We start from the raw sequence: 23,923 nt of genomic DNA, 5'->3' as shown, positions 1-23,923 counted from the left end.
ACATTGGGAGATCAAAATTCTTTTCCGTTCAGAATGAAGGGGCGGACCGTCAAAATCCGAGTGCGTACGAGAATTCTACAACGATTCTAGTAAGGGGCGCTAATTAGGGTTGCAACATGCTAAAATATGAAGCAAGTTGTTACCTTCCCGAAGCCAGTCGTCACCTTCCCAGGGAACTAAAGCAAGTTGTTATCTTCCTGAAGCCAGTCGTCACCTTCCCAGGGAACTGAAGCAAGTTGTTACCTTCCCGAAGCCTGTCGTCACCTTCCCAGGGAACTCAAGCAAGTTGATATCTTCCCGAAGCCAGTCGTCACATTACCAGGGAACTGAAGCAAGTTGTTATCTTCCAAAAGCAAGTCATCATCTTCCCACGGAACTAAAGAAAGCTGCCATCATTCCACGGGCCCGCAATTCTTCCTGAATTTTACTGTCGAGCTGTTTTCACCTCCCTAACAAGCTCAAAATCTAAATATTCTCGAGAGGGGAGATAGGAAATTCTTTTCCGTTCAGAATGGAGGGGCGGACCGTAAAAATCCGAGTTCGTACGAGAATTCTACAGCGATTATAGTAAAGGGCTCTAATTAGGGTTTCGGCATGCCAAACCCTAATTCAGACAAAGTTGCCATCATCCCATGAAACTGAAGCCGGTCGTCATCCTTCCAAGAAACTGAAGCCAGTCATCATCCTTCCAAGGAACTTAAGATAACTCTACTCCAAGCCGAGAAACGCAAGCAGCTCCATTTCTAGACGACCAATGCTGACGGCTCTCATTCCAATCCGACCAACGCATGCGGCTCCCATTCCAAGCCGAACAATGCCTGAGGCTCCCATTCCTAGCCGACAAATGCATGCGGCTCCCATTCCAAGCCGACCAACACCTGCGGATCCCATTCCAAGCCGACCAATGCCTGCGGCTCACATTCCAAGCCGACCAACGCCTGTGGCTCCGATTCCAAGACGACCAACGCCTGCGGCTCTCATTCCAAGTCGACCAATGCCTGCGGCTACCATTCCAAGCCGACCAACGCCAGCGGCTCCTCTCAAGCCGGACCAACACCGACAACTTGCTAATACAGCACCTATGTGTTCCCTAGCCAAGCTAAGATGACGCGTGACCAAGACAAGCCGACAGTCTGCATCTCAACCAGCAACCGTCTCTACCATTTCAAGGTTTATCCAGCAACACCACGTGTAGAATTTACGCAAGGCCGCCAACACAAGAATCACGAATTCTCCTTACCTCTCGAAAAAGGTTAGTCAATTCTTCCTGACCATCTTTTCATGACTTGCCATTTCGACTTTGTCCTGGACTGTCACCATCTTATGCTTACCTCGCAACAATGCTCCTGTTCCGAGCTAAGCAGGGGACTTAATGTTGATGGCGGTTTTTAGCTTAGGGTTAAAATCGTAAAACCTTACATCTGACATGAGTCACTACAACCACTAGAGAATTTATTGAATCATTCAATATACCTACACAAGAATTACCAGTGTACCTTTTTTTTATGTACATATGTCATGTTCCACGGCAGAACCCTTAGTATTGACCGACATCATCTTTGTACATACCAAACCCTAATTTTCATGCTACCGCGCCAAGGCATGCCAACCATGCCAGCCTCATCACTGTTCCAATGGAAAACCATGCCAACCACATCTCCGCGCCAAGGCATGCCAACCATGCCAGCCACATCTATGCGCCAAGGCATGCCAACCATGTCAGACGCACCACTGTGCCAATGACAAACCATGCCAGCCACATCTCCGCGCCAAGGCATGCCAACCATGATAGCTGTACCACTGTGCCAATGGCAAACCATGCCAGACACATCTCCGCGCCAAGGCATGCCAACCATGCCAGCCGCACCACTGTGCCAATGGAAAACCATGCCAACCACGTCTACCGCGCCAAGGCATGCCAACCATGATAGCCGCACTATGCGCCAATGGCATGCCAAAACCCTTGGCACCACCATGCCAAGCCAACCGCACCTTGCCTTGGCCCCAACCATGCTAGCCGCACCATGCACCAATGGCATGCCAAACCCTTGGCCCCACTATGCCAAGCCATCCGCGCCATTGGCCTTGTCCCCACCATGTCGGCCTTCCCTATGCGGCTACAAAAACGAAAGGCATGCGACGATCAATGGACACCCTTCCATCCTGGATGCAAATCCTAGACGTCCAAGGTCGCCAAACAAACGCATGGTAACCTTTGGACCCAAACCCAAGTTTTGGCCCCAAACCCAAGTTTTGGCCACTCCGAACCGCGCCAAGGCATTCCATGCCACATGTGTAAATGGCGTGCCAACCACCTTGTCGCGCCACACCATGCCGGCCTTCCCCATGCGGCTACCAAAACGAAGGAGTACGACGATCAACGGCCACCCTTCCATCCTAGATGCAAATCCTAGCCGTCCAAAGTCGCCAAACAACACATGGTAACCTTTGCTCAAAACCCAAGTTTTGGCCACGCCAAACCGCGCCAAGGCATTCCATGCCACATCTGCCAATGGCATGCCAACCATCTTGTCGCGCCACACCATGTCGGCCTTCCCCATGCGGCTACCAAAACGAAGGCGTGCGACGATAAACGACCACCCTTCCATCCTAGATGCAAATTCTAGCCGTCCAAGGTCGCTAAACAACGCATGGTAACCTTTGGCCTAAAACCCAAGTTTTGGCCACGCCAAACCGTGCCAAGGCATGCCATTCCACTTGTGCCAATGGCATTCCAACCACCTTGTCGCGCCATACCATGCCGGCCTTCCCCATGCGGCTACCAAAACTAAGGCGTGCGACGATCAACGCCACCCTTCCATCCTAGATGCAAATCCTACCCGTCCAAGGTCGCCAAACAACGCATGGTAACCTTTGGCCTAAAACCCAAGTTTTGGCCACGCCAAACCGCGCCAAGGCATGCCATGCCACATGTGCCAATGGCATGCCAACCACCTTGTCGCGCCATACCATGTCGGCCTTCCCCATGAGGCTACCAAAACGAAGGCGTGCGACGATCAACAACCACCCTTCCATCCTAGATACAAATCCTAGCCGTACAAGGTCGCCAAACAACGCATGGTCCAAAACCCTAGTTTTGGCCACGCCAAACCGCGCCAAGGCATTCCATGCCACATGTGTCAATGGCATGCCAACCACATTGTCGCGCCATATCATGCCGGCCTTCCCTATGCGGCTACCAAAACGAAGGCCTTCAACAATCAACGGCCACTTTTTCATCTAAAATACAGATCTTAGTCGTCCAAGGTTACCAGTTAACGCATGGCAACCTTTGTCCCTAAACAAAGCCAAAACCCTAACTTTTGGCCGCACCTAAACAAAGCCAAAACCCTAAATTTTGGCCGCGCCTAAACTGGGCCATATTAAATCCACACTGATCATACTTTCATGCCACTGGCTACCAAATGAAAGGTTGCAATAATCAACGGTTACCTTCCTGTTAAGATGCAAAATCTCGACCGTTGAAGGTCACCACCGAGCCGGCAAGTCTCCCAAGCTCAACTTGCCAGACAACAACAACATGCTACATGTTTTCCACGAAAACACTCGAGACATCAATACATGTCACAAACTGGGGGATTCTCATTGGGTATTGGTTTGGCGGTTTACAACGTGCGGCGTACACTACGCTCGTTATAAGAAAGTGTCATAAGGATGAGGAGGTTAGTAAATACAGGGAGTAATGGTGAAACGCTTTCCTTTATGGAACATCAATTCCAAGCATTATCGGGTACCACCTCCTCCCATTTACTCACCCGTTTTCCATTTCTTTATGAGACCAGAGTACGTTTCACTTCGACTTGTATAAATAGGCATTACCTATTTCCACCGAACAACAAGTTCTGTTCAGGAGCATACAACACTCAGAAGACGTTTGCTAGCTTTCACATCTGTTAGCTTCCCACTTTCTGATACAAGTCACAACATGACTACTCTTCCAAAATCAACTATTTTGGTCTCAACACTCTCTTCGCTTCCCTCCCCAAAACCAACCCTTCTCCTCCACTTTGTGACCGAAGCAAGTCTGCAGTACATTGTTTAGGGTTTAGATTTGTTTCTCACCCACATGACATAAAATTACCGAAACCAGCAGAAACTGTTTTCACCCTCAAACAGTACCAAACTTTTTTTTGTTTTTTGTTAAGTATCAAATTTCCAAGGGAATACATGGACGGTTCCAAATTTTTAAGGGAACATAGAAACTTGAATACATGGAACTTACAAATCTTAGCTGCTTTGTTCTCCACCCTTTCTGATGAAATCGAGCATCATTCAAATAACCGCAACTAAGCTTTATATCCTTTGCAGGCTTGCTTTGTTGAAAGCTTTGGCATCAGAAAACTCGATGTAGGCAATCCTGAAAAATACAACAGGCATCATTATTATGACAAGTAAACTGGAGAAATAATGTTCAAAAAACGCAGTTCACGTAAATGCAATCAATCAATAATTACATGGGTGTAACACCAATTTGTATTGTTTCTTAGACGCTGGAAGTAAGGTATACTTAGAGCAGAAGACATACTAGAAGGGAGAAGTTATTGCTGCAGGGAAGTAAGAGAAGTGGAGGAGTATTGATTCTGTCATGCAATCGATGCAATTAGTTCTGCAACAAATCAAAGTTTATAAGATCTCTCACCAGGTAATACATGTGAAGTATACAAGTGAAGCACTTACCATGTAATCTAGCAGGTACACATGTTGATGCCAACCTCCTCGCAAGTATAAACTGAAGGCAAAAACCACAAATTATAAGCAATCTCTAGGTTAACTTGAAACAAAAATGAACTTCTCAATGCTCATAGTATAACTACGTACTTGATATCGTGGGTTCAAGAGTGAGAACAGTTTACAAGAAGCATCACCTGTAAGCTGGTCTGTTGCTCTAGCAACAATTCGTGAAACCTACCAACGTCATTATTCTTCAACGCCTCGATCATCTGTAAAGCTGGTCTTCCCATCTCAGCACAATATTGCTCATTGCTTCACTGTCCTCCAACTTTCTAAAATATGTCAATTGTCAAGTAACAAAAATTAAATTCATAGAGAAAACACGTTAAGAGGGAAGTCATAAAAACTCAAACAAATACACATTAAAATATACGTGCAATTTTGTCGTAACTTGTAGTAAAGTGCGGATGAGTAACCATAAACACATAAATAAGTATGAAACATTTCAACTGCATACAAACCTTAATGTTAGGATGAGTCATAACGAACTCCCCAAGTGATGGACCAAGAGTGAAAGTGTGAAATCATTGACACCAGTTCCAGTGCTCAACACAAACTGCAAGATCATTCCTTCAACATAAGACTCAAGTAAAGTAATCTTAATTAAGTATGTTGAACTTACTCTCAAGAGAAACATATTACCGCAACATTAAGGAAAAGCCAGAGGTTTGAATAAAAAAAATGCAAGACATTATGCATAAATACTGGACGAAAAACATGCTTCAGGAAAATGGTCTCACGGTTCTAATGGAAACACCACAGTAAATGTTGGAAAAACACACAGTATCTGCCCTATTAGCAAGACACTGGTAGTTAGTAAAAGTCATGCAGCACTTAACACAGAATGCACAATAAGAGAGAGGATCAGCAGTCACCTTTCACGCGACGCTGGATCCACAAAAGTTGCTTCTTCGTCCTCTTCCCTTTACTATAATAGACTGTCAATAAGGAGGATGCAATAAATTACTTAACCAATTGCAAATCCATTGAACACCATAGTCAAATCTAACTCAATAGTTCTCGGAGACTTGCTATTCTTCCACTGCGTATGAGAGCCTCAACAAATACATCAGTTGAAAGAATATCTGATTTCTTTTTTTTTTTTTGATGAGAAGAGAAGGATTTATTAAGAAGAAAAGAATGTACAAAGGTCTACCAAAGATAGACCAAACAGCAAAAAAAACAAAAGAAAAACAGTGAAAAACTTAGTAGAACACAGACTCCCAATTGTTTACAGAGTAAGTAAAATTCGAATGTACCCTGTTGCCAGAAGCACTTGCCCATGACAACACAAGAGACTTGACATCTACTGCAATATGAGAGTCTGTCTTGAAACTATACCTCTTCTCAAAAATGCGACAGTTTCTTTCTTGCCAAAGAACCCAAATTATTGCTGGTGGTATTAGATTCCATACCGTTTTTCCATTGTGTGAAAGAAGATTGTAAGACCAAGTATGAGCTAGAGAATACACAGCCTCAGGAAACACCCAAGCCCAATCCTTTTTAGTCATGACAGCAATCCAAATTTTGTAGGCAACTTTACAGTGAAGTAAAAGATGATCTTGTGACTCATTACTCTCACCATAGAGAATGCAAGAGCTGTAGACATTCATTCCTTTGCGATTGAGCATATCTAAAGAGTTTAATTTACCATGAACAGCACACCATAATAAAAAAGAGACCTTTGGCGGAACTCCATCATTCTGAATAAAGTGGTTAGGAAAGCTATCAACACCATCATTAATGATCAACCTGTGATATAAGGTTTTAACCGAAAAAAACCTGAATTGTGAAGTTTCCAACGCCTAACATCATGATTAATATCTGTTACATGTGGAATATTACCAATGATGCTTAGTAATCCTGCCAATTGATTCACTTCTAAGGTATTCAAAACTCTCTTGAAATCAAAAAACCAGTCGCCGTCAGAATTGATGTGGTCAGGAAGACTTCGAAACTGCAATCTGTCAAGCTTACAGAGAAGATTAAAATTATTTGCCAGAGTTGAATTACCTACCCACTTATCATACCAGAATGAAACCTTAGCACCTGAGTGAATACAGATATTAGAATTATTGTTGATCAAATCACTTGTAACTGCTATAGTCTTCCAACAAGAAACACCATGTGGTGTATGAACCATACCTGGAACCCAATGAGAATAACTGCAGCCATATTTCTCTACTATGAGCTTATACCACAAGCTATTTTTCTCCACCCCAAACCTCCAACTCCACTTAGCTAAAAGAGCCAAGTTCATCAGTTTCAAATTTAGCACTCCTAACCCACCTCTTTCTTTAACAGCATAAACCATGTCCCATTTTATCAAATGAGAACAACCGTTATTTCCCCAAAGAAAATTCCTCATTTTTTTCTCAAGTAACTTGATCACTGATGTAGGTGCCTTGAATAAGGAAAAGTAGTACATAGGAAGTGAAGTTAAGATACATTTCAAGAGAGCTAACTTACCACCTTTGGAAAGAGAAATTTGATTCCAAGTCGACAATCTTGCATAAAACTTCTCCAGAACAGGAACCCAAATTTCTTTAGAATTAGGCTTAGCACCCAGAGGCATACCTAAGTAAATGAAAGGAAATGTGTCCACTGCACACCGTAACTCTGCAGCCCAAGAATTAATTTGAGGTACGTCTCCAATAGCTATCAAACGAGTTTTAGATTTGTTAACCTTCAAACCTGCAATATACTCAAAACAATGAAGAATTGAGAACAAATTTGTGAGTTCCTCTTTACTGTTGTCGACAAAGAAGATAGTGTCATCAGCATAGTGTAAATGATTAACCACAGAACCATTTTCTACCATAGAAAAACCATTGAATAAACCAGAGTTTGCAGCTCTATCGATATATCTAGAAAATCCCTCCATAGCAATATTGAATAATAATGGAGATAAGGGACATCCTTGCCTCACACCTCTTGAACTGTTAAAAAAACCAAAAGGGGAACCATTGATCAACACTGAAAAAGTAGCAGTTGAATAGCAAAACCTGACCCAACGTATCCATTTTCTACTAAAACCCATTTTACTCAGCATAAACTCTAAATAACACCAATTGATTCTATCAAAAGCCTTTTCAAGATCGATTTTACAAATAACTCCAGGTTTCTTAGCATTCAATCTTGAATCGACCAACTCATTAGCAATGAGAGTTCCATCAATAATTTTTCTTCCCTCTATATAAGCACATTGAACCTGTGAAATAAGCTTAGATAAAACTAATTTCAACCTAGAAGCAAGAACTTTGGATAGAATTTTGTAAACACTAGTAAGAAGACATATTGGCCTTCAATCTTTAATAGTTTCTATATGATCTTTTTTAGGAACCAAAGTAATAAAAGTGGAGTTGTGCTTGATATCAATACAACCTGTATCACAGAATTCCTTCATTGTTTCCATAATGTCTGATTTAATGAAACTCCAGCATTTATGAAAGAACATAATGAGGTAGCCGTCTGGACCAGGTGCCTTGTCATGACCAAGATCCTGAATTGCCTGTAACACTTCAGCTTCAGATAAGTCAGCATCCAAAATGTCAGAATAATTAGAATTGATGTTATCAGAATCAATACCTTCCAGAACCGGTCGAATAATCTCTTCTTCCTTAAAAAGATCAGCGTAAAAACTTACAATATGTTTTTGAAGCTGTGATCTGTCATCAACCAAAACCCCATTAATATATAACTGCTTGATTCTATTATATCTTCTTCTAGGACTGGCCTTTCTAATAAAGAAAGTAGTATTCTTATCCCCTTTCTGTAACCACCTAGTCTTTGATTTGATCTTCCATGAAACCTCCTCCATTCTTGTAATTCTTTCAAAATCCTCTTTACATTCAACCAACTCTTGCAACTGTGAATCAGTTAACACAGAGTTTTCAGATAAACTGTCAAAGTCTTGGATTTCAGACAGCAACAATTTCAACTTTGTGTTTATATTGCCAAAGGTTAACTTGTTCCACTCCTTAAGCTTTTCCTTTAAGGCTTTAAGTTTGTACCAAAGTTTTGTACTAGGTGTACCTGCAAAACAAAAAGAAGTCCACCAATTTTTTAAAAGCTCAATTTTTAAAACCTTAATATCTGATTTCTTTTGTTATTCCCCCTGCAATCAAAGATGAACATATTACTTCGTAGTATCTTTCTCCAACAAAAAATGAGTAAGAACTGAATTTTTCGGAAAGAAAAATTAATAATTAATAGCGAACAAACATATTTGTTGCCTGAACATTGGTCTCCCTGGAAAGTCTGATAAGTTTCGAAAACATATCCTACTCAGGAAAATAACAGATAAGCTTAATACCTCATCAATAAAGATAAAACTCTATGATTTTTAGAACACAACGAAGTTATAACCCACTGAAAATTTGATATATCGAAGAAGATTATTCTAAGGAAGGAATGTACTCACAAATACTGCAGCACTTTACACCAATAGATTAGCTAGGAATGGCACCAGTTAACTGGTTCTGAACCAATCAAAAACTTAAGAACTTTGTAAATATAATACTTAATATGCTTCTGAAATCACCTGTCATTCCTCTCAAAGTACTCAGGTTGTCAATAGTGAAACTTACAAAATTTTCCGAATAGAGAGTTGTGACAATACTAAAGGAATATGACCAGTTAACTGGTTGTTTATGACCTGCATTGCAAACCAAGGCAAAATTAACATAAATTAAAATAAGTTCTATTGTGAAAAGATCACTCTATTACATACGGTGATCAGCATGTGGTGCTCGGCATGTTTGAGAAGCTTTCTCACAGCCAGTGTAACCATGGATAACACCCACAACTCACAACCAAAATGAAAAGAGAGGGTACCCAAATATACCTCAATCTAAAATTTTTCCACATATAAGTCTTTTCTCCGAAAGTGATTATCTATGAACAGAGTCGAGACAATACAACTAATCGGTTCACACTTCGTGTGATCGTCTATGGTTACGAGATCGAGACAATACAACAACGAAGTATGTTTACTTGATAATAGGTTCGGACTTAACCAAACTCTATAGGATTACTTATCAAGTAAAATAGGAATTAACGTTTCTGTATTTTACTTCTAATTATAATAAAAAAATTATAATTGCGGAAATAGAAAAGTAAAAGACACGGCAATATTTTGTTAACGAGGAAACCGCAAATGCAGAAAAACCCCGGGACCTAGTCCAGATTGAATACTCTCAGCTTACTGAAAGGAAACTTCAGCTTCATAATATACTTATCAATATCCATGATCTATAAACTCATTAACTGAAATTAACAGCTTTACTAAGTTACTGAAAAATTAATTACCTCAAACCAGTTGAAAAAGCGAGGGTAAAACAACCATACCCAATATTTCGCTTAGCAATCTGTATGGACTAACTCCAATATACTTTCAAGAGAATCAACTAGAGTCAATCTTAATAAAGTATATCAAAGAGTTATAATATCTCGATCTCTCGATTTAATCCTTGCTCAAGAAAATAAAAATATGCGAGTCTGATTAAATATAAGAGAGATAACTTGGATGGTACCAAAGACCAATATCCAAGTGTCAATCAATGTAAACCAACAACCAGAGGTCGGATATTCTAATTGATTGAACTAACGCACAATCTGTGATATTTCAATTATATAACAAAATATAATGCGGAAAAAAATAACACCGACACCAGAATTTTATTAACGAGAAAACCGCAAATGCAGAAAACCCCCGGGACCTAGTCCAGATTGAACATACACTGTATTAAGCCGCTACAGACACTAGCCTACTACATACTAACTTCGCTCTGGACTGTAAATGAACCCCAATCAATCTCACACTTATCCAAGGTACAATTATGCTCCTTACGATTCTGATCCCAACGGGATACTACGCACTTGATTCCCTTAGCTGATCTCACCCACAACTAAGAGTTGCTACGACCCAAATTCGAAGACTTTAATAAACAAATTTGTATCACACAGAAAAGTCTACGGTAATAGATAAATCTGTCTCCCACATAAATACCTACGAGTTTTGTTCCGTCTTTTGATAAATCAAGGTGAACAGGAACCAATTGATAAACCAGACTTATATTCCCGAAGAACGGCTTAGTATTATCAATTACCTCACAATAATTTTAATCGACGCGGCGAAAGAAGATATTGTGGAATCACAAACGATAAGAAAAATATGTTTGTGATTACTTTTATATCTTTCCTATCGGAGATATCAATCTCAAGCCAATCTTTGCGATTGTACTCGTACGATAGAATATGCAAGATCAGATCACACAACTACGAGAAAGTAGTATCGGTATGGATTCACAATACCAATGAAGTCTTTAAGTCGTTAACCTGGTTTTCAAGAAGAAACCTAAGGTTAAAGGAGAATCGACTCTAGCTAATACAACTAGAATCGACTCGACATAACATATCTCACGGAACACCAACTAAGCTAATAAATCAACTTGGTTGTATAGTTCTCAACATAAGATGCATTACAGAGCCTCATAGTAATACATAAAAATATGGATCAGGGATGATCAATATTGCGGAATACACAAGGATTCATTCTATCTTCAATCACTATTTGCATAATGACGATTAATAGACATAATCCTTGAAAACAAAAGATTTTAACCTATCTTCCATCAAATGTTTGACAATATAGGCTTAACTTTTGTATTTGTCAAAAGTCTATTCATTCTTTTACCAGTACGTGAATACCGATCACAAACGACTTTACTTTTGACAGAGTTTGGGAAAACATAGTTCACGGACATAAACACCAATATCCCACAATAAATTGCAATCTATCAAATCATAAAGATTAATACCGCAAAAACATCATCCTCCAAATATTTTTAGAATTTAATACCAATAAACCTAAAAAATAAGAAGATGAAAAATAATAACTATGTGTAGTCACAATCATTGCTATTCAAGCACTAGTTATTCTTCCAACTAAGCCAAAAAGAATGCATACTAGGCAACATGAAGCTTTCCCAAGGCCTCTTCAGAGAATTCCTTTTCGTTGTTGAAAAACCCATTGATAATGGGATCATTCAATTCCTCCAACTCTTTGGAAATAACTGTCAACTTACCAAGTTCTCTTTTTAGTTTACATACATTGTTCGTTGTTAGAAACAACATCCGTTCATAGTGAATTACTTCTCCCAAAGACGAAGCGATTTGAGATTTTAAATTGTTTCTTATGCTGATGAATTCCTTTACCAGGTTCCTGAAGTTAACATCACTTTGATAAAAGGACAAGAACCAATTTGTGGAATGGACTTTACCATTAATTATAGCCTTCAATTTCTTCACCCTTGTGAAGGAAATTACTGTACACTGATGTACGTGAGCTGCTTCAACTGCATCCATGCTTGTGCTGCCTCTAGTTACAGGAGCCATGAAACAGTATTCCTTTGGGAAATAACACAACGTTTACGAACGAATAAAACCCTAGACAACAGTACTTTTGTAGTTTATTATTTATATAGTTAAACAAAACTTTTTAACCAAGAAAATACTACTTGAGCCAAAAAGACGCAAAACCCCATTTTCTCAAATTAAAGATCAGGATGCGAATGTCTATGGGGTTAGATAGAGACTTTGTGAGCCAAAACCTCCCCTTGTTTACCACATAGTGGTTTACCAAGGTTTGTTGTATAAACAGATTTCCTACCTCTTCTGATTCTCACTAGTGGAAAACAGAAGTTTCGCGATTGTCAGGACATGTCATATATACGAGTTATACGACTAATTTTAACCGTCTCTGATGGGGTCTCTGATAAAGCGTCTTTTTTTTGTACGACCCTTAACCGTAGGCCTCATAATAACGACTGATTTTAAGGGTAGCGAGGTACAGACCCTCGGCCGTGGGTCTCAGATTTAAATTATAATATAAAAAAAATATAGATTCAGATTTGCTGAAATGTCTGAATGGCTGAATCTGAAATAATCTGACTCATCAAAGTCAAGTCAAGCTGAACTCAAGTCAAACAAAGTCAAAGTCAAGTCAAACAAAGTCAAAGTCAAGTCAAACAAAGTCAAATTAAACCCAAACTGAAATTCAAATTTAAACTCAAACTTGAGAATTCCACATTCATTCATTCATTTTATCCATTGGGTTTAAAATTACACAAAAAAGATGAAATTTTGATTCAGAACAATACATGTCAAATCTAGCTAGCTAGTAAGTTCTAACAACAAGATGCTAAACTAATAGACAATAAACAACAAACCGATAAGCTCCTTCAATGAGGATGAACTTAGCCAATACTTCATAAATGATATCAAGTAGAGCATCCATGTGTTGTGTCCCAGGTTCACATATGACAAAGAACGTCGTTCCTGCAAAGCAAATAAAAAACATTACAATTACTTCGTTTAGTTCATAATACACGGTAGAACTATATAAGTTACTACAGTATACTTCATATTCTTTATTTTAATGTTGGAAGCACATGTGGGGTAATTTGAGAGATTAAACCTAGATCTAGGTCATGTAAACAGCAGTTGGCTCATCAGTAGCAGGTCCGTAATCATGCAACAAGAGTGAAAACATAAATGAAAAAAGCAGGGAATTCAGGAAAAGAAAAGGACTATAACAGAATTACTTTTGTGGAATGCTTTTGGTATGCAAATACTAATATCTCATATTCGGTTTCACCTCTATGATATCACAAGGGCTTTCAACAGCATTGAAAGAAATTTATGAATGTAATATGTTTGCAACAAAACAGGAGCTTCAGGGAAAGTGAAGGCAGATACAAAGAAATTAGTTGAATCCTTTAGAAACTCATGTTTTTTTTTGTAACAACATCATAGGGGAATAATGTTCAAGCTCGTATCAACAACCAACATGTTATATATATATATATAGTGGAAATATGGAATGAAACCTTACCTGAGCTTCTCCATTCAAATACTCATCATCTCCAACAGTTGTCAAAATTGATGGAGCTTCATTCGCATTTCCAGTGAAGACAAATGGATCTTTCAAAGCATTCTTATTGGGGTCTGATCTAGAAATATAACTTGTGCAAAAAATATTGCTAAATTTAGCTGAAACTAACCTTATTCATTGCTGCAAGAAGTGTTGTTGTGCAATTTTTTTCTTCACAACACCATTAAGAATTTCTAGACGAAGAGAATCAGAAGATGCCGAGGCTTGAACACTCCCATGAAATGATTTTTTTTCACCATTGCTCTCATAGTCATTAGTAGAAGAGCGAATCCACAACACCAAAAATTAAAGGTAAGGCTCATTAACAAAATATAAAGAAAACAAAACCGAATGTGTTCTGAACAGAACCATTTTCCTGAATACTGTTCTTTAACCATTAGGAGTGAGGCCGTAAAATGGAACATCAAAAAACACAATGCATACCCGAACTTCATTAAGGTTGCCCCATTTTCCTGACTACTGTTCTCTTAAGAACAGCGAGGCTCTTTGTGTGCATAGGAGACTTTGGAAATACCCCATTTGTAGGAGGAAGTCCTAGCAATCCACATATCAGAACCTAAAATCATGGACTCAAGTTGAGAAAAAGTAAGATAATAGAGTTATGACAATATGGATGAACCAATGAACTAATCTGATCGATATCTTAGTAATTAATTATACCATAAAACCAAGCAACAAAATGTCATAGTGGTAAGCATATGGCTTTTTTAGATTGAATTCCTTCTGTTGGTATCTGAAGAAACAACAGTGTGGTCGAAAAAGTAAAGAGCAGCTACCATTATATATGGTATAATGGCAGCAAAAATGTAAGAGACTTTTCCCATATCCTGCAGTTTCGACATAACATTTCAGCCATATACAACAACTAAAAATTTAAATTTGTGCATGTACGTTGATCTAAGTAATTACCTTGATTACTGTCCAATGATATAACGATGCAGATTTCCATGGAAGAGGAGTATAAAGCCTTCGTGGAACTCCATATGGAACTTTGCCTAGAATACTTTATGACATTGATGTCCACACCACAACAATGAAAGGAACCCATAGTCTACAATAAAGCTTCCGAGGAATTCTGTTATAACAAATCAGTTCGAAAATGTTTTCAAGTTATAAATACTCTTATATAGAAGTACAAAGTTAGATGAGTTTAAAACGGTTCCAGACATGTGCCATAACGCCAGGACCTGGCCCTCCTGCTTTTTAAAGAAGTAGAGAGAAGTCCAAAGGTGAAGATTAGTCCCAACAGTCCATTTGTATACAGCCACGCACTGAAATTGATATCTTTCTTCATTTGGATTTCCAGACTTCGAAACTGAAAATTCACTAACCATTCCTTTAATGGCCTCTTGAATCAAAACGACCGCAATCAGCACGCCAAAAAGTTCTCCAACAATCCTTGTAAATCTAGTGATTATAGTACAAGCATTGAAAACTGCAAGGAGAAATACTCTACATTATTTCATTAAAAAGGAAAAACTGGTTTCTAATAAATTCATCAACAACAAATGTATACCTCATTAATCAAAGCAACAAATCGAGCAATACATAACTCATAGAAATTGAAGTACAATAAACATAATCATACCAGCAGATCATAGTATTTGTCCTGGCTATGTAGGGTCTTCCAGCTTCAAAACCAAGCACATGCATCAAAGTAGAAAAGCAAATGAGCTATTAAAATCAAGCAAAACAAGCACTTTTCCGTTTAACATTCTTTGAATCAAAAATTAAAAATGAGATTCAAATTGAAATTAAAATTGAGATAAAAACCTTACGTATCTGCCATAACCCCCAAAAGTTTAATTAGCCAGATACACACAAAATTATGTCGACAAACTAATCATCTATACACTTCACAGCAACAAAGAACATGTTTCTGCCGTAAGTCAAAAAAACCTCCAAAATCAGATCCAGTGACAAAAATCCCCAAAATCTTAAAACAAAAGACACCCTGAGAGAGAAATGACACACTGAAGAACATCTTGAGTACGAGTAGATCTAATAATAATCTCAGTACCCATAGGAGTAAATCTGATTTCAACAGCAAACCAAAAATCAGATTTCAACTCATCATTATCATTAAAGAAAAAATTAAAGAAACAAAAACAGAAATAAATGGAGAATTAAAATAAACTAACCTTATGAATCACAGAAAAATAGTTGTAATGAGTAATCTCCTTGGAAAATAAATTTCATTTGAAGAACCCTAAATTTCTTCATGACTCAATTAAGAAGAATCTATACCCTAGTTTCTTCATGAATCAATTGAGAAGAATCTATACCCTAGTTTCTTCGTGATTCAATTGAAAAGAATCTCTACCCCCAATGATTTTCATTGAGAAAAAAATCGAGAGAAAGATAGAGATTTCGATCGGCTGTGAAAGAAGTTGCGAGAGAAAACTAAAATTGTAATGGAATATAGAGATATAGATGAGGTTTTAGAATCGATGGAGTTTCTAGTTCGTGGTGTTTGGAGGATAGCAAATTTTCTTTTGCAGAGAAGTGAAGAGAGATAAAAGGCTGGTAAGGATAAGGAAGAAGGGGATCTTTTCTTTGATAGGGAAGTGATAAAAACGAGATAGAATTGTTACCATCCGACCGTTCTTTTCGGGAGAAAATCGTGACCATTGAAGTGTGGGACCCATCAGATCTGAGTCGGGGATTGGGGGTCGTTACATCGGTAGTTCTATGATGGAAAAATAGTAAATAAATTTTCTAATTCAGAGACAGCTTACTAGTCTCTCGGAATTTTTACGTTTTTTTACGTTTTTTTACCAGATCAGAGACCGCTATATATGATCAACGTATCGGATACAGTCAATGAGGGTCTCAGATGTGGGTCATTTAAATTTAATTTTCCACTAGTGTCTGGAAGCACTGGTTTTCTGAGACCCATGTTGGTTAACCAGATTCATCTTTTGCATGTTCCTTTGCAGTCTGGAAATTCTTTTGTTGTTTCTATTGAATCTCCAACACTTGCTTTGAACATTATTTGCATTTCCACAAAACGAAAAAAATCAAGAACCTTTTGTCTTGTTGAAGTGCCTTCTGTTTATCACAACTGTCGGCCTTTATTTTTCTACGACAAGTAGAAACAATGGGGTTGACAATGTCTGCAGTCTTACTTTTAAATCCTAAACCATTTGTATTTCCAAAGGATTTCTGACCAAATAACATTGCTGAGATTTTGTCAGAGCTTCCTGATAATCTTTGTAGATCATCCCTGAGAGTATTAGTCTCTTTTTCCTTCAAAGCAATGGTTCTGGTGAGTTTATCATTAAGACAGTCTATCTCAAGATCTTTCACCTGGATTAATGATTCTAGTCTCTTCAATGAAGCTTTTAATTGAATATTTTCTTGAAGAACCTCTTTATTCAAGAATTCAAAAATCTTTGTGTCAGACTCAATTTCTGAATCAGATTTTGAGTCTGTGGATGTTTCTGCTGCATGAGCTGAGGGTTCATTACATCCATCAGACGTATTCAAAACCTTGACACATAAGGATTTTTCTTTCATAGAATCAGTAGCAGCAAGAGCTAACAGTGGATGTTTATCACATCTGATGCTTCTTTTTACAAATTCATTGATCCTTTCTGTTAATAATGGTTTATCGAACAGTTCATCATTTGAGCAACACTCATCATCCCAAGACAAGTTAGAGGTTTTACTTATGTCTGAAATGGCATTGAAGGCAATGGTTTGAGCAGAAATTTGATCAAGAATTTTTACCTTTCCATAAGAAGCATTTTTGGAGAGGGTGTTGAGGTTATTTTCTCCATCGATGGCATGCTTCCTAGAAAACGTATCTATTGTCTTCAAATACAGTGTCTAAGATATCCCAGGCATCTTTAGACTTAGTGCAAGTAGACATATAGTGCTGAAGATTTGGGGTAATGGCATGTCTGATAGCATTCAATCCGTCGGAGTTTTGCATTTCAGCAAGAGATTCATCGGGACTGTAACTACCAACATCCTTAGGTAGAGATACATCGCCTTCTGTATTTACCGGAGGATTATAGCCCTTAACGACACGTACCCAGGTCCAAAAATCACGTGCTTAAAGAAACGCACACATAACAACTTACCACCATGGGTAGTTTGAGCCATCGAAGACTAGTGGTACGTTAATAGAGATATCACCTCTGTCCATAGAGTCAGATCGCTACAAACATAGACTTGTAAGGTATTGAATGTGTTTGCCTGCTTTGATACCAATTGAAAAAGAGGGGGTCTAACAACGCCACCCAATATTTCTCTTAGCAATCTGTATGGACAAACTCGAATATAATTTAAGAGAATCAACAAGACTCAATCAATTATAAGTATATCAACGAGTTTATATCTCTCTCTTGATTTGATTTACTCAAGCAGGAACTGCGAGTTCTGATCAAATGCAAGGAATAACATGGATGGTACCAAAGACCAATATCCAAGGATCAATCAATATCAATCGACAACCAAAGGTCGGATTTACAATTGATTGATTCAAACACACAACCTGTATTATTTCAATTATAAACATAAAACAATATAATGCGGAAAATTGAAATAACACAAACACCATAAATTTTGTTAACGAGGAAACCACAAATGCAGAAAACCCCCGGGACCTAGTCCAGATTGAACACACATTGTATTAAGCCGATACAGACACTAGCCTACTCCAAGCTAACTTCGGACTGGACTGTAGTTGAACCCCAATCAGTCTCCCACTCATCCAAGGTACAATTATTCTCCTACGCCTCTGATCCCAGCATGATACTGTGCACTTGAATCCCTTAGCTGATCTCACCCACAACTAAGAGTTGCTACGATCCAAAATCGCAGGCTTTGACAACAAACAAAGTTGTCTCACATAGACAAGTCTATCAAAGGATCAATCTTTCTCCCACAGATAAAACCTAAAGGTTTTGTTCTGTCTTTTGATAATAATCAAGGTAAAACGGAACTAATTGATAATCCGATCTTATATTCCCGGAGAACAGCCTAGAGTTATCAATCACCTCACAACAATCTTAATCGTATGGTAGCGAAACAAGATGTTGCGGAATCACAAACAATAAGATGAAGATGTTTGTGATTACTTTTTATATCTTGCCTATCGGAGATATCAATATCAAGCCAATCAATCTGATTTTACTCGTACGATAGAAGATACAAGATCAGATCACACAACTACGATAAAAGTAGTATCGGTATGGCTTCACAATCCCAATGAAGTATTTAAGTCGTTAACCTGGTTTTAGAAGAAGAAAACCAAAGGTTAAAGGAGAATCGACTCTAGCACGCAAACTAGTATCACACATAAGGTGTGGGGATTAGTTTTTCACAATACTAGTGGTCTCCTTTATATAGTCTTTCAATTCAGGGTTTGCAATCAATGTTTGCTTAGTAACAAAGCATTCAATATTCACTGTTAGATAAATACCTGATTTAGATTCAAGCTAATATTTCTCAAGCGTTAGATCGAAAACTTAGCTTGTTACACACACTTGACAATGCACGCTTCTAGGTTTGTTAACCGTACCCAAACGTATGCACTTGTTAGTTCAACAATAGTTAACCAAATGGTTAGCCATATGAGCATTTCATATCAACCATGTTCTTCTTCACCATAACTAGTTCAAATGACTTCAAGTGAACTAGTTAGAGAGTTTTTCAATTGCAAGGAAATCTTATGTACTACACAAGACACAATTGAAGCAAAGATGATTTGATTCACTTGAATCGGTTCATGGACTTTTATAGCCACGGTTTGCAAACTGCATTCGTTAGTCTTTTTAATTTTAAGTTCAGAAATCATCTTCAGATATATAACCTTCTCAAGTTCGCAGACTAGGTTTGCGGACTTAAGTTACAGGGCAGAGTTTACAAACTCCGGCAGAAATTCTCAGGTACGAGAACTTCGCCGGTTCACGGACTGGGTTCGCGGGATGAGTTCGCGGACTTAGCTTCACGCAAGTAGTTTGTCAACTCCAGCATAAATTCTCGTGTTTGAGAACTTCAGCAGTTCGCGGACTTGGCTCATGCCATTCTTCCGGTTCTCTTGATCAACAAAGTTCGCAAACTTTGGTTCAAGGAATAGGACTTATACATAAATATGTTTCCACAACAATGTTTATGTCCACCATTGGTTATGTAATCTAAACTCTCATTTCAATCATTGAAACATTCTTAGAGGGCGTTATGTAGTTGTTGCACCATTTCTCGTCAAAAAAAATTTCAAGATGATTGAAACATATCATGACTTTCGTCACATGGTAAAGATAAACTTGATCGAAGTGAAAAGCTTACCAACACATATTTCGAGATATAGATAGGCGAGGTGTACTCGGCTCGAAATACCAAATGTGTATAATCCAAGTCTAAATATATAGCATACGACTTTTTGTCTCAAAGAGTAGGAGATAGAGTAGATAGACTTTTGAGTGATACATAACTTCAAGTCTTCACATACCTTTTTTTCGAGAAGTTCCACCGATTCATTGAGTAGTTCTTCTACTTGTATGATGAATCGTCATGAAGTCCTTGAGCTCAACTACACTTTCTATCCTAGTCCGAGACTTAGCTATAATAGACTAAAAATCAAGACTTATAGTTTTGATCACTAACATTGACAAACATGCTTGAGATAGCAACGCATGCGAGTTCAACCGAGCAATGCTCTAACAGACTCCACGGCGATCATCTTACGAAGACGAAGAACTACTCAAGGAACCAGTGGAACTTCATCCGACTAAAAAGTTATGTGGAGACTTGAACTTATCTATCACTCAAAATTCTACCTTTGTATCTTCTATTCTTGATACAAAGTCGTATAAGTATGATAGTTTTCATACATACACATTTGCTATCTCGAGCCGAGTTTACTCGTCTATCTTTTTCTCGAAATATGTGTTGGAAAGGTTTCGCTTTAACCACTTTTCATCTTTACCCGTGATGAAAGTCATGATGACGTTTTAATCTTGAAAATATCTTTGATGACGATAGTTATGAATAACGACTGTTATAACGTTATAGAAGAATGTTTGAATGATTGAAATGTAGAGTTGAGATTAACCATCTATGGATATAAACATATATAGTGTGTTCGTACATTAGTGTATAAATCCATGTGCCGAAAACCAAGTGTGTGCATATGTGTGCATACGGTATTGGTGAAGGTGGTACGCGTACCAGCGGAAGTTTTCAAACCGAAAATTTCTGCTGAGTTTGTAGTTTGCAAACTTATAAACCAGTCACCTTAGGTATGCGTACCCGTACGTGTACTCACTGAAGTTTTCGAACCGAATTTTTTTTGCTGAGTTTGTAAACTCAAATCCGGTAGCTAAGGTACACGTACCCGTACGTGTACCCAAGATGGTTATATTTCTCAAATCGGAAGTTCATAACTTAAACAATAAATCAATAACTTTGCAAACCATGGATATATTGTTCATGAATTAACTCAAGTGAATCAAACTGATTTTGTTTCAATTGTGTCTATATATGCATAAATACCTAAGCAATTGAACAACTCTTCAACTAGTTCTTTTGAAGTCATTTGAAATAGTTGTGAATAAGATGAATACGGTTAATATGAAAGTGCTCATATGGCTAACCATTGGTTAATTATTTGTGAACCAACTAAGTGTACACGTTTAGGTACGGTTACTCAAACCTAAATGAAATACATTTTATTTGTGTGTGACAAGCTAAGTGTCGATCTAACGGTTGAAAGATATTATCTTGGTTAAATCAGGTTTTTCATCTAACGGTGAATATTGAATGCTTTGTTACCAAACTTAGATTGCAAACCCTGATTTGAAAACTATATAAAGGGGAAATGTAGCAACTGGAAAAACTAATCCCCACACCTCCTGTGTGATACTAGTTGGTTTTTCTATAGTCGGTTCTCCTTTAACCTTAGGTTTCTTCTCGAGACCCTGTAGGTTAACGACTGAAAGACTTCATTGGGATTGTGAAGACAGACGAAACTACTTCTCTTGTAGTTGTGCGATCTGATCTTGCCATTTTTTATCGTACGAGTTCAATTGGATAATTGACTTGAGATTATATCTCCGATAGGGAAAGATAAAAAGAAATCACAAACATCTTCGTCTCATCGTTTGTGATTCCGCAATATATAGTTTCGCTACCATACGATTTAGATTATTGTGAGGTGATTGATAATTCTAGGCTGTTCTTCGGGTATATAAGTCCGGGTTATCGACTGGTTCCTGTTCACCTTGATTTTATCATAAGATGAAACAAAACTCTTAGGTTTATCTGTGGGAGACATATTTATCTATTATCGTAGAGTTTTTTGTGTGATACAAATTGTTTATTAAAGTCTTCGAGTTTGGGTCTTAGCAACTCTTGGTTGTGGGTGAGATCAGCTAAGGGAATCAAGTGCGTAGCATCCTGCTGGGATCAGAGACATAAGGAGCGCAACTGTACCTTGAATCAGTGTGAGATTGATTGGGGTTCAACTACAGTCCAGACCAAAGTTAGTTTGTAGTAGGCTAGTGTCTGTAGCGGCTTAATACAGTGTGGTATTCAATCTGGACTAGGTCCTGGGGGTTTTTCTGCATTTGCGGTTTTCTCGTTAACAAAACTTCTGGTATCTGTGTTATTTCTATTATGTATTATATTTTGTTATATAATTGAAATATCACAGGTTGTGCGTTAAGATCAATCAATTAGAATATATAACCTTTGGTTGTTGATTTAAATTGATTGACACTTGGATATTGGTCTTTGGTACCATCCAAGTTTATATCTCTAGTATTTGATAAAAACTCGCAGATTTCTATTTTCTTGAGTATAGATCAAATCGTGAGATCGAGATATTAACTCTTTGATATACTTTACTCTAGTCTGAGTCTGACTATTTAGTTGATTCTGAGGTATTTTCAAAGTTGTTGTGGTAAAATATGATTCGTTCAAGACTTGTGAAAGCAGATTTTTAGATTTTTGAATAAATAAAAATAGCGAACTAAATTAAAAAGATGTTGTGAAAATTATGGAGAGAATGGGACTAGGATTCCACCATTGGTTGATATTAGTGATTTAATAAAACAATAATTATGCAACTCAACATTCAAATTGATTCTAATAGTATTTCCTAGACATGTAGATTTCCAAAAGAATAGATGTTAATCCAAGCATAGAATATCAAAACCCTAAAGCAAGCATATTCTATCAAGAGAAAATACACCTAACTAATCAAAATCATAAAAACAATTTTTAGTTCAATGCAAAAATCATAATAGAGTTGTTGTAATTAATTAATAAAAATATATCAGCTTTACCGAAACAACGACTTCCTCCATAGCCCCAAGGATTGGGTTTAGCTCCGCATATTGGAAACACGCTCAGAATAATTTTTCATTTCTCAAAAGTGTTTACAAGTGATGAAATGGGAGAAAATAATGATTAAACCGGTTTTGCTCTAAACGATCCCCAAACTCTCCATCCCCTCACTGATACCCAAAACACTCTTATTTATATTGTGAAGCCAATCTTAGGTCGACAATCATCTCAATTACTCCAAAAGATCTTTGCAGTTAATGAAAGTATTTCACGGGAATATTTCTTCTCCATTCTCACACGTCTTCTGAGTTGTATGGTATATCCAAATCTTCTCATTTAATTGAGCCGAATAATGAATCGAATATCTTCAATTAATTCCGTGAATAATTCCTTCCTTGTTTTTGAAAATATCCAAAAGTATACGATTTCCTTCCATTCAAGACACGTACAAAATCTTACTGTCATGGTAAGAAGATAATCATGTCTTAAAGACACAAATATCCCCATAATATCATGACCAGAATCTCACACAGTTGAGATTTCTTTTCCCGCCAAATATCTTTCCCGTGAAGAAGAAGATGGGTTCCCCCTATCCGGTCCTGGGGTGCGAATAGCAGATTCCATGAGGGATGTCTCTGTTCAGCTGCTTGGGTGAAAATATCCTTTGGGTACCCCTTATCATTTGGGCTCCCCTTATCCACAAGTGAGAGTCTGAATAACACGTTCCTTCCGGTGCTTTAGACGACTTTTCGAGCCGATTTTCCAAGAATGTTTATTTCCAAAAATACCTAAAAACACATAACATACCATAATAAGTACAAAAATCGAGTACCAACAATACATGAAATTAAGGACAACGTAGACACAAAAATGTGTCTATCAAATACCCCCAAACTTATTATTTGCTAGTCCTCGAGC

The 23,923-nt window shown here is 37.9% G+C and overlaps 1 long non-coding RNA gene across 11 annotated transcripts; it reads right to left on the bottom strand.

Moving 5' to 3' along the window:
- Positions 1-12,810: 12,810 nt before the first annotated feature.
- Positions 12,811-16,236, bottom strand: LOC113322880. 11 transcript variants are annotated; one of them, XR_003347332.1, is made up of 5 exons: positions 15,850-16,236; positions 15,297-15,742; positions 14,369-15,143; positions 13,649-14,264; positions 12,811-13,092 (listed from the first exon to the last, which is right to left on the bottom strand). It is a non-coding gene; the product is annotated as an uncharacterized LOC113322880 (long non-coding RNA). The 11 variants fall into 11 exon arrangements; XR_003347328.1 differs by having other exon boundaries at positions 13,649-14,535; positions 14,618-15,143; XR_003347336.1 differs by having other exon boundaries at positions 14,618-15,143.
- Between the last annotated feature and the right edge of the window lie 7,687 nt (positions 16,237-23,923).

This window comes from Papaver somniferum, chromosome 11 (assembly GCF_003573695.1).
Source record: "Papaver somniferum cultivar HN1 chromosome 11, ASM357369v1, whole genome shotgun sequence".
Taxonomy (NCBI): domain Eukaryota; kingdom Viridiplantae; phylum Streptophyta; class Magnoliopsida; order Ranunculales; family Papaveraceae; genus Papaver; species Papaver somniferum.
The sequence above is the reverse complement of the archived record's forward strand: the minus strand, read 5'-3'. Positions and strand labels throughout refer to the sequence as shown.